The following is a 12,769-nucleotide window of genomic DNA, read 5'->3' as shown; positions in this document are numbered from 1 at the left end:
TCCGTAGCACAATGTTCCAAGCCATAGTGCTGTGGCATACAGGCGGATGGGGGATCCCCTGCTACATGGCATAACAGATGCCACCCTGGCACCTTTCAAAGCTGTCCTCCTTGCAGTGGCAGCATAGATCACTGATCTCAGCAACGTGGACCAAATCCTCTTTCTATATGAATTTAATTTTCTCCCCGTCACAGTACACATTTAAGGTCTGTTGCAATATGAACAAAGCGCTATAGTCTACAAACCCCGACTACCCTGCAAGCAGGCTTGCTCTCTTCACAGCCCATGGTACAACCTGGAACCCATCCATCACTCAACTGAAGTGCAGAAAGCCACAGAAGAAAAAACGAAAACAGCGTTCTTACTTTATGCAACAGCACTGTAGAATGTTCCCCCTCTGCAGTTAAAATTCACTCACCCCTCCACGTTACACAAGAAACGGAGCACTTTACTGATCCTCCTGCACCTCCCCAGGTCGTGGAATCTGGATACTGTAACTCAGAATTGTGGCCACAGCTTATAGCCATACCGTCCAGATTCCTAATCATATGTGCTCTTCTAATCTACATTAGTACCCGGCGCGCGGCGCAAAGAGAATACTGTGTGGTGATTGGCTCATTTGCGAGCCATACCACACGGTATTCCCAGTTACGCCGTGCGTGCCGGCTACTCTGTTCCCCGCGAGGGGTGTGGCAGCCCCTCAACCAATGAGGAGGCCCGAAACGGGGCCATCCCCGCTCCGAGCCTCCCCGCGGCTGAGAGGCTGCCTTTGCCCCCCGCCCGGGACTCGGGTAAGTCTTTTTTTTTGTATTCCCTTCCCTCCCACCGCCCCCCCCAACTTACCTTCTTGTTCCTGTGTCCCCAACGGGGGGCGAGGGAAGCCTCCAGCCGGGGACGCAGGTACGTTTTTTTTTTCCCCTCTCCCGCCCTCCCAACCCCACTTACCTTTTTTTAAAATCCTTTTTTTCGGGAGCAGACGCGCTGGGAACACATGTGTTCCCAGCGCGTCTGCTCCCGATGGCCGCCATGGAAAGGGAAAACGGTCTCCGTTTTCCCTTTCCATGGTGGCGGCCATTTTCTTGGTTTATTTTTTTTTCTGTTCCGAAATGTTTCGGAACAGAAAAATAAAAAGCTATTAGTACCCCGGTCTAACGGGCCGGGGTACTAATGGCAATAAGACCCTCGGCGGCGGGCCAATACCGCCCACGGTAATGCCCGGGGCTTTGTTAAGGCCCTCGCTACTCGGGCCTATGACTACGCCCCCGGGCATTACCTGGGGCGGTATTGGCCTGCCGCCTCGGGACTTATTGCCACAATGTCTACCATATCTTGCTCTCTGTACTTTGCACCAAAATTGGGCTTCTGTTTAATTTGTTGAGTTCAATTGCAGCTCGTGAACTTTTTAATTGGTGGGACGTAACTATTTCCCATGAATGATCATGAGTGCCAAACATAGCGAAGGAACCAGAACTAACCAATGGGTGGTTGGGGGGGGGGGTTATCCTGCTGAGAAAATGTTTAAAATAATGGGTTAAAATGGTGCATTTTACAGCATGCTTTCTGTCAAAAATTAGGTTAAAAGCCATGCAGTTTCAATCAGGTTAGTCGGGTACCCTTCAAAAATCCAATAGGTGCAAATTCATCAACAATGCACATGGGCATTGATCAACACATTTTTCCTGATGCCTCTTCCCAGAATATATGTTAGTATTACACCACTGTAAAGAAACATTTCAATGTTTACTGTGCCCAAACATGTATCCTCACCAAAAATACTCCTGTTGGCTTTGCCCACAAGGTCAATACAAATATCATGCTGCTGGAAAAAAACATGTCCATACTGGCTTTACCAATGTAGGCCAGTATGTCCACATAAGAACACTCATGTTGGTTTTGCCCATAATGCCTGTAAAATTAGTATATCACTGTAAGAGAAAATGTCCATTCTGGTTGCACTAATGTAGCCCCTCCAACCATGACGTAAGAGCACTTATCATATTTGTTTTTCCACTAATTCCATTCAAAAATGCTTTGCCACAGTAAGTAAACCTGTCAATATGGCTGAACGCTCATCGTTCTAGTTTCATAATATTAGTAAAAATGCTTTGTCAGGGACATATCAATTCTGGCTGCACCAATTCCACCTAACAACTCACAGCATGTTCATTTTACCCATAATGCTAGTCTGGACTGGGTACCGGGCACTTTCTGAGTGGAAGCCAGGAAGCTTCCCCATTAATGATTCAATGAGTGAATGCCACCTCCCCCCTAGTACTGGAAATCTTCTTACAGGGGGTAGGTGAGGAACCTGCTTTCAAATTCCTGCCTGCCAGGATACAATAGGTAATCCACACAAGTTACTGCTTGCCGGAAACTCTTTCAAGTGTGGTTGATGGAAGAAGGGGCAGAGTTAGAGTAGCTCAGGGAACGTGGACAGTCCACTGAGGATTTTCAAAATCTTCAGTTTTGCTGGGGCTGCACAGACTTCCTTCCCCTCCCTACTTCTTGCAGAAAGAGCACACTGGATATGATATCAGAAGGTAAACACAGTTGCTATAGCTTCTGTGATTGGAACCCTTACAGAAGGATGGAAGGGAACTAATCAGCTGTTGCATTTTGCCTATATAAGGGGAACAACAATCCCCTTAGTTGATTCATCTTTGGACTACTGTAGAAGAAGGATTCACCTGGAACCTGGCTGGGAGTACAGGCTGCTTCAATGTTTTCAGCTAATGAGATGAAGACCAGAGGCTTCAAAGCAAGAGGCAAGCTCTTTTCCCCAACCATCCCAGCGGCGTATTTGGGGTGAAGCTGTTGTGTGTACCATGGCCTTATCTGCTGCCTGAAAACTGGAACCAGCATCCTGCTCAGTGAGCAGTAAGCAGTTCCCACATGTGCTCTTTGGTAACATTGCTGATGTGGAACTGCAAAAACGTTGCCTTTATTTGGCAATAAACAACAGCGCCCTCACTCATGGAAACTTCTCCTTAACCCCCAAGACTAGACACATCCTCCCACTTCTAAAAAAAATACCAATACTGGATCCTGACGACCTTAGCAACTACTGCCGATCACTCATCTTCCCTTCCCAAGTAAGATCTTTGAGGAAGCAGTAGCCACACAACTCCTCCAAGACATTGAAGCCAACAACCCCCTTTACTTAAGTCCTACCAATCTGGCTTCAGACCCAGATGCGTCACAGAAATGGCTACCATAAAGGTGATCGATGATGCCCTTTAGATCCTCGACAATAGACATTGGTGCCTCCTGGTTCCCTTCGACCTCTCGGCAGTGTTCGACATAGTACACCACCAGACACACACTTACATTCTGCATTGCTGCATAGGGATCATTAAGGCCGTCCTCAAGTAGTTCAAATCCTACCTTGGTCACTGCCACCAATTCATGCAAATGGATTCCTCCTGATCACCTATGTAGTCTCGCAAGGATCCATCTTCTTCATCTTGACCTTCAACCTTTTCATGGAACCACTCAGAACCCTCCTGACACCACACAACATCCACATCCACCAATAGGCAGAGGCTATGCTCCATTGAAGAAATCCTCACGCTCAAGGCCTGACTCACATTGATCCTGTCATGGATGTCCAATGCCTGAAGCTCAACCCCTCTGAGACCAAATTTCTACTCATACCCATCAACACTTATCCCTCAACATCGAGACCTGGCTCTCCACCATCAACTTCGAGGGCCTTACACCTTAGCTGACCACCTGTGCCAAGTCCCTTTGGTTCTACATTCACAGACATCACTGCTTCAAGGATCACAAAGCAAGGAAGACACAAAAGGCTTACTGCCAACGTTCCCTCCTGTGGAAAATCAAGCACTTGGATTCCTGAAAACAACGTACGATCTGCCGCCCAAGCCTGCTTCCTCTCCCACCGGTATGGTGGCCATGCTTCCTGGAATTCCTTCCAGCCAGTGATCACCCTGCCACTCCTGCGATGTGTCCTAGAGGCTGCAGCATGAATCATCAAAGGACAAATTCAACCACATCACCCTGTACTGGCTGGCGGTGCAGGCACAAATCACCTTCAAATCCTTCTGCATCATCTACAAGGTCATCACCCCTTGCTACCTCACTAATAGGTGCAGCATCTCGGTAGGCCTACGATCATAAGTAAGGACATGCGTAGAATTGAACTCTGCCAGTGCGTGAGGGAAAGAACCAGAAGTCAAGCCTTTTGTTGCTATGCCCCTAGACTCTGAAACTGTCTCCCTATCAACACAAGACTCTCCCCTTCTACATTTAGAGAAAAGGATCCAGACTCTCCTCTTCAAAGAATGGCAACTCCCTAACACCTAGGTACACACACACTCCCCACCTAAACTGAAACTGGGCGATCTGCCTCCCTGTTTACTCCCCTGGTTGCTTGTAGATAGATCCCTTGCTGCCAAGTTGTCCAACCTCCCCCTTTCCCGTCATTGGCTCCCCGCATCTTGCATCTCTGCTTCCCTCACTTTAGCTATCCCCTGTGCATTGTAAAACACTCTGTTGCTTCCTAAAGCTAGGTCAATAAATACCCTAATAAGAATAATAATAAAACAAGGACTACTCTTGCCCCTGAGATCCTGGACAGGCCCTGCAAGCAGCCCAGAATTCAGGAACGCGTCTGGGCCCCGAGTTTGCTATCAAACTCCTTGTGAGTTACACTGAACTAGATATCGCCTGCCTGTCCCAAACTTCTGTGCGCCATTTGCTGTTGCTGCTTGTGAACTGCACCTTGTGTTGCATTGCTGCGTGTGACCTGCACCGTGCGCTGGTCCAAGCCGCCCTGGAATTTTAGACCACTATGTGCAGTTTGACCTAATCTGTGCTGCATGCACCAAGGTATACACTCTAAGCAACCTAAACATAAATGTTGTATACATGAACTTATTTGGAAATATGTAGGTCTTCTATGGGACCAAACCACAGAGGAGTTTTCTGTACATGCCTGTGCAGGGCAGAAGCAAGGGGAGAAAGCACCCGCATTTTGCAAACATTTGGAGCCGCAGATAGATTGTGCACACGTAGATTCAGTGCTGTAGTACTTATGAACCGGCAGAACTTGAAAAGGGGCCGTGCAGGAGGAGGGACCATGGAATCTGAAAGTTCATCCTTGATTGCCAGAGGGATGGGCTTTCAAGCGCAGAAGTCCATGCGCTCATCTCTGTGTGCCCGCTCTACCCTGTTGGAAACCAATTGCAGAGGATTGCTCAATGCCACCAGGCGACTCGATCTGGGTGCCTCTGCAACCGTTTTCTGCCCCAAATAGACATGCCTGGCATGAGGACTCATTTCCATGTCTGAAGTCGAGATGAAATGCAAAAAAAAATCGCATTTTCTGCAGAGGGCTCTCCTTGGCACTTTAGTGCAAATGTGCTTACTGACCCAATGTGGGGAAGCATTTGACCTTACACGCTCAGGAAGCGAGTCAGTCAAGTCATATGCAGGTCTCTAGATATATGTAAAAGGACAGGTCAAACCTCAGCCAGTCCCTCCCACTGCATGCACATGCCTGTTGTGCATCAGCCATCTGCATGCAGGAGTTTGCAGACATAGGATGAGAGGAGGATGTGTTTTGCAGTTTATTTTACATTCTAAGGTGGAAGTGACCCCGAAGGATTAAAAGCTGAGTAGCCGTGGCAAGGATACAGGCCTGAGCGACCTGTTGCTCTCAGACACATCTTCAGCATAGCTCATATCAACATTTGACAGGAAAAAGTTTGTGAACGGATAATCTGGATGGAGATTAGGTGTAGGAATGATTATCGATGGATAAAACACAGGACTCGAGACTATGAAAGATGCGTAGTTAATTATAAATATAATTGTTTTTTTATACCGCGCTTAATACCGGAGAGGTTTCTAAGAGCGAACCTGGGATTCGAACCCATGTTGCTCTGCGAGCTCATTGTCACTGAGCAATACCAATGACTGCACACAGTGCAGACAGTGATAGGAGTCTACCCAAAAAGTAGTGGAACTGTGACACCAGGGGAGAGAGTAGGAAGGAAAAGAGCAACGTGCAACACTTTTGTTAAGGGTTGCTGGTTGACGGCCAATTGAGTTGAAATTGATTTCAGTTTAGCTGTAACTGATATCTGGTGGTAAAGTGGAGAAGTGTGTTTTAACTTCTTTAAGAGCAGCTCTGGAATGGTGAAAATGGTTGCAAAAAGTAGTGGAGCGGTTATCAGTCAGAAATAAAAGTAGTGGAACACCACTCCCAATCGTTCCCACTTACTTCCACCACTGACTGCACAAGCCATGCAATCTGTGCAGTCAGTTCACAGTTTTACACTTAGAAAGGACATTGGTCTTCAGTGTCCTTGGGATGGGGAGGCGGGGGGGAGGGGCAATAGATCCTAGCTTAATGATAATGCAATATGTGACTTATTTGTAAAACTCGCGCGCGTTTAGCAAGAGTGGTTGCTGAGTGGGCTGTCTTGCTGTCTCCCACGCTGTTCCTGTGTCCTGTGTCCTGTGCAAAGATCGATTTTGGATTGGACTTTGTTTGCTTCTGTGGAACTGGAACTTTGTACATTGTGTAACCAGTCCATGTCATTGGCGATTTTTGGTTCATTTCTCCACTTCCTGCCTGCCCCTTTCCCAGCAACCTCTTCAAAACCATCAACGCTGCGCGTTTAGCGCGCGCGTTTAGCAAGAGTGGTTGCTGAGTGGGCTGTCTTGCTGTCTCGCGTGCAAGCGTGCTGCGGCTGTTCTCTCGCTCTGCCTAATTAGTTGATCACCAACATATTATGTCAACTACGGTCAGTAAAAAATTTAAATTAACATCAGGCATGCCTGTAATTAATCCTGGCCAATTATTTAATTTAGAAATGGCAGCGAACAAAATTAATACTAGACTAAACCGCAAAAAGCATAATCTCCAGCGCTCAATTTCACTTTCATCTGACATTCGTTTGTATTATTCCCAAGACACCCTGTCCAGCCTAGAGAGTGGGTCTAATGTGCGTGTGTTAACCAGTCCTCCGCCACCTTTGACCCCAATACAATCATTATGTTCGGAGACTGGGTTAGAGAGCGTGTTGGCTGAGGCCAGTGTGAGTGATAGTTCTGGACCTTTGTCCATTACTAGCACACATGTAAAATCCATTGGTGGTGTTGAAGTCGAAAATATGAATGAAATCCCTAGTACATTGATTGTCGCTGATGTGCATGTAACCCCCAATCTTTCAAGCGAAGTGACTGATTTGACTCTTGTGACAGCCTGTACTCTGGATGATCCTCAGGGTGGTGGAGAGTCCCGGCCCCAGGTTGATGTGTGCACGCAGCCAATGTTGGAGCCCTTTTGTTGCTTAGTGGCAGCCCAACATTGTTTGTGTGCTGTCCATGAGGAGCTTGTTCGACCAGGGGAAATTGATGAGGAAGTCATGGAAGTCATGGAATTTGTGAACACTTCGGGAGGACCAAGCTCTCCCTTAGCTGATGTTATGTACATTTGTTCAAATACTGGGGATCTAATTCAATTACAGCCAGATAATACAATGGGGCCAGAAAACCAGGTAAGCAATTCTGGAGGAGGGGTGAAGCCTACTGAAAATTGTCACCAAACCCCCCCAGACAATAATCAAATGTCTAACTCCAATTGTATTGATGAATTGCCCTCTTTCATTGCTCCGACTCCTCGAAGGACAAGGTTTGAGGAACCCCATCGAGAGTCTGACTTTTTCATTAATAAGAACTGCTCCAAGCGGTTTTCTTTTCCAGAAGCCCCGGCGCTTAATAATACTCTTAGCGCCATGAATACTGCGTTGCTTGCATTAGCGAAACTTTACGAAGTACTAGATGGTAAGCTCAATCATCAAACCATCCTACTAGAGCAATGCAGTAATGGTATAGCGGTGCTCGACAGGCGGTTTCACAAAAACCGCCTGTCGAGCAAGTGACCTTGCGGTCCAATGTTGAGACTGTTCAAGGCTATCGGCCTGATTCATGTAGCATAATGAATGCTGATTGTATACAAGTGTGTGTGCTGTCTGAAACAGAAAATAACCGAAGTCTGTGTGAGGTAGATCCCAATGGTTGTAATCGACCAGCCGGGAAAATGGTTGCCGAATCTGATCCATCTATATCCAATAGAGATACAGTACAAAACAATCTCAGCAAATGTATTGATAGCATAGTTACCCATGACCCTGATGGCCAGATCAAGGAGAAAGAGACCTTACCTACCACAGTATTGCCAAACAATACATTCTTTTCATCTAAACCTATTACGATGAATCTAACTAAAACATCGGCGGTAGTTACTGACCCGCTGCCCACTGCCTCCAGAAAACTATTTACGAAAGGCAGAGGTGCCAGTTCCCAGGTTGCAGGCCGTAAGTTCATCAAAGCCCTTTCTAGACGTGAACAAACTGCAAAACTTGGAAAAGTCAATTTGGTAAAATCAGGCCCCAAAGAAGCTATTCAAATCTTCATGCCTTACGGGCCCCTGGACGATTTGGTCACTATTTCAGCTGGCATGGGTGCCCAAGACTCGGCACGGTGCACTAATTCTTCAAAAACATTAAATAATACTGACCCCAGTGATAATAACTTCGATGGTGTAGGACCATGTAATGTGGGACAAGTTGACATACAGACCAGGCCACCCACGGGTGGGAGTGATGGGCTTCTGAGTCAAGTGAATTTAGCGGTACTCAGAGAGGAAATTAGAACATCCATCAAATCATACATGTCAGACATACCCGGGGCTTCTACCGAACCTTTGAACAGTGTAAGTTCCATGGTAACTAAGGGTTTTAATGTGGAGAAGACCTCTGCTTTAGTGGAAAATCCAAAAACAGTAATAATTAGTCAAACCCACCTACAAAATGATGTGAATACAAAATTAGGCCCCTTTCTTCCATTGCAAGTTGACTCTTCTGGCCGAACCGAGCTTTCAGCCCTGCCCCGTCAATCAGTAGATGTCTCGGGTGTTTCCTTGCCCCAACAACATGGCATCTTGCAAATACATGAACAGATGTCGCGGCCTGAAGCTGCCATTCAAACCCAGGACATTCGAGATATCATAAAATCTTCGATTGCAGCTTATATCGGCGAAGCCAGCCAAAGTTGCCAAGGGGCTGGAGGTACGCAATCATTGCGTTATCCTGACGTGAGCCAGTTATTAAAGGGTCCGGCGCAGTTGGGCAATCGAATAGCGCAAGGAAATGATATGCCATCAAGCCTTTGTCTCCAGACAAATGCTCAAGCCCACAATATGAATTTCAAGGATGGTAATAAACCACAAGTCAAGTCCAAGTCCAATTGCCTAGTGATTAGATGTCGCGAAGACCCTTATCCCAAATATGTATTAAATCGGGCTAGCATTTTGAACATATGCAGTGAAATCCCGTCCCTGTCTGATATATCATCAACAGATATAACCTTGGTTGAATTTATTAATACAAATGACCCTTCTGAAGCAAGAATCCATCTTCAATTGACAATTGTAATGAATATATTGTGGCAATCTAAAACAGTCCTATATGAATTGGGTTTTAATTTGTATCAAGACCCTTTTATAACAAATAATGTGATGGACAAAGCTCAAATCAGGACATATCAGTCTATCAAGAATAGAGAATCGAATCAGATTGTAAACTCTGCTCCACGAATGGTGGCATTTCAGGACTACTTTGCTAGATCATAATATAATGCCGGTACAGGTAGCCTACTCTCGTGGAATACGAGAGGCCATAAGCATTTATTTGACCTTGCTAGTAGAGATTTGGCAACTTATGATCTGGTAGCCTTACAGGAAACCTGGCTTGTTGACTGCCCCATCTGGACGTCCTATGATGTAATTATAACTCCGGCCATTCAACATCACAGAGGTCGACCCAGTGGTGGTCTATTGCTTGCAGTCAAGAAAGCTACAGGTTTTGTAAGTGAAAAATTAGTCTCTCCATCCTCATATTTTCAAATTGTTAGACTCCAGAGAGGTGGTGAGCTTTTGGTTATTGTCAACATTTATTGGAGCAGAGGTAATATGACCGCAGAATCTTTTTTTGGGTCACTAAATTCGATTCTCGATCGCCTGACTTTTGAAGGTAATATTTGTCAAACCATCATAGTAGGGGATTTAAATCTCCATTTGTTATCACAAACTTATACTGAACATAATGATGATGAATTAACTTGGACAAATATGATGCACGAGAGAGGATTTGTAATGCTGAATGGTGCCATCGTAGGGGATATCCCTGCTGAGTATACATGGAGTAGAGGGTCACAACGGGCAATACTTGACTATGTTTTTGTCCATAAGACATTTTTAAATTATGTACAATCTATGCAAGTAGTTGCAACCGACCATAGTGATCATAATAAGCTAACTATGCGATATTCAAGGTCATCATCTGTAATTTCGCCTATGGTTGAGACCCATCCCTATCCAAATTTTGTAAATAACAGCGGTACGCGAGTGAGATGGAATAGAAATCGACTAAAACAGTTGCATGAGGCCCTGCTTGGGTCTTCTGGGTCAACGGACTGCTATGTTACAGTAATGCATTTGTTTAAGCAGGTAAAACTGCCAGACCTGAGTGTTCGTCATAAACATTGTCATCCCTTTGACCCAATAGTACAGTCTAAGAAAGCTGAATTGCGAAGAGACCTACGTAATTTAAAATTTGTCCCTATAATCCATCGTTTGCTTTTGAAAACAAAATTAAAAGCCTCCTATAGAACATGGCTAAAGGGTCAGAGAGCTGTGCGCTATCAGCAAAATGGGGAAACCATGATGTCCCAGATTATTAAGAAATCCACTAGTGGTATATGGGCTTGTCTAAATGAGGCCACGCATAGAACACAGGCTGCTGTTCAAATAAATGCTATTCCAAATGCAATCTGGAAAACTTACTGTGAAAAGCTTTATGCATCATCCTTCTCGAACTTGATTCCAAAGACATACTCCCTAGGCTGGTCCCATTTCTTTACCATCACCGTCAATGATATACTGATATGTATTAAAAACTTGAGTCGCTCGAGGGCAATAGGCCCGGATGGTCTCCATAATAGCACACTTAAAGATCACCCACAAGAATGGGCAATGATCCTCCATCAGATCTTTAGCAAAGTCATCTCGACAGGGGTCATTCCTAAATCTTGGCAGAAGTCCATCATTCTGCCCATATTTAAGAAAGGGGAGCGTGATGACCCAGCTGCTTACCGCCCCATAGCACTCTTGGATTGTCCTGGGAAAATTTTCGCCCGACTAATCCTGAATAGATTTAACATTTGGTTGGAAGAAAATAACTATCGAGACATCTCCAAACAGGATTTTTGCCTGGAAATGGGACGACTATAAATGTTATTACCCTTACAAGTATTATTCAGAAGGCTTCCCACCAACACCAGCCACTCTATGCAGCATTTATAGATTTTAAAATGGCGTTTGACGCTGTTCCTCGTGAACTTCTTTTTAAAAAACTTATGGATAAAAAATGTCCCTGGTCAATTGTCAAGTGGATAATTGACTTACATACAGATACCTTGATACAAATCAAACTTTCTAGCGAGGGACTACTGTCTGACCCAATTAAGACTGCATGTGGGTTGAAACAAGGTTGTTTGCTAGCTTCTGCTTTATTTACTTTTTTTATCTCAGACATTGGTGTAGACCTCAGTAAAACTGTGGCAGATCCACCCAAAATTAATGGGGTTAATGTTACATATCTACTCTATGCTGATGACATGGTGTTATTCTCAAAGACTCCCAAAGGATTACGGGCACTTTTGTGTGCGTTGGATACCTACACTAAAAAGAACTGTATTTCCTTTAATTTAAGTAAAACAAAGGTTATGCAGTTTGGCACAAGCATGCAAAGGAAAGCCACCTACAAATGGCCTTTACAAAATGTCAACCTGTCTTCAGTTTCCTCTTACATCTATTTGGGGGTCTTCATAAGTAACTCACCAGATACGAATGCGAATCATCAACATCTAAAACAGCGTCTAACGACGGCTATATCACAAAGCAGACTAATAAGGAGTAAATATTGTACGTTTTCAATAGTACCATTATTGGTTTATTATAGACAAAAATTTATTCCGGTAATTCTTCATGGTTCAGAAGCTGTCTTGGGAAAATCATATCAATACTGGGCCATTATGGAAGGATGCTATTGGAAGCGTGCTCTTATCCTCCCATTGTCAGAACCCATTTGCATCCTGCGACACGAGCTAGGACTCCTGTCTTTATATGCCATCTATAAGTGGAGGCTATGCTCGTTGTATCGCAAATGCATATTGAGTGTTAATCAGCCTGGGTTGCTAGGAATGATTGCTATTTACCTTTTAAGATCTGATGATCCATTTGTAGTGTCTTGGAGAAATCAAGCAGAAAAAATCATTATTAATATTGGATTTTCAATGGCACTATTGCTAGGCAATCCCACTAAGGCAAAAAAACGGATATGGGAGGATGACTGGATAAAAACAAGATCTGCATGTCTCCTATACAAAAAGTTTAAGAAAAACCCATTTGCCTTAAAGCGCTATGGGGAAACAGAAAGTTACCTAATGATGTTCCCACATTCCCAACAGCGGGATGATTATTTAAGATTTCGATTAAATATCTGGCCCGTAAAAGAAATTCTGTGCCATCGCAGAATTATCAGAAAAGACGATGCTTTGTGTCGGTTTTGTCAATTAGCCATTGAAACAATGCAACACTTATGTGTTGAATGCCAAAGTTTGCAAGCAAAAAGAATTGTGCATTTTGAACATTTATTTACTGGGTACATGACCATGT

At 44.7% G+C, this 12,769-nt stretch overlaps 1 protein-coding gene across 1 annotated transcript in view; it reads left to right on the top strand.

Moving 5' to 3' along the window:
* The window catches only part of SAMD12 (sterile alpha motif domain containing 12), a 2,183,709-nt gene that overhangs the window by 1,528,675 nt on the left and 642,265 nt on the right, over nucleotides 1-12,769 (top strand). The window lies entirely within an intron of this gene.

Source organism: Ambystoma mexicanum, chromosome 5q (assembly GCF_040938575.1).
Source record: "Ambystoma mexicanum isolate Mex_15411 chromosome 5q, UKY_AmexF1_1, whole genome shotgun sequence".
NCBI lineage: Eukaryota > Metazoa > Chordata > Amphibia > Caudata > Ambystomatidae > Ambystoma > Ambystoma mexicanum.
This window is presented reverse-complemented; position numbering and strand designations above follow the sequence as displayed.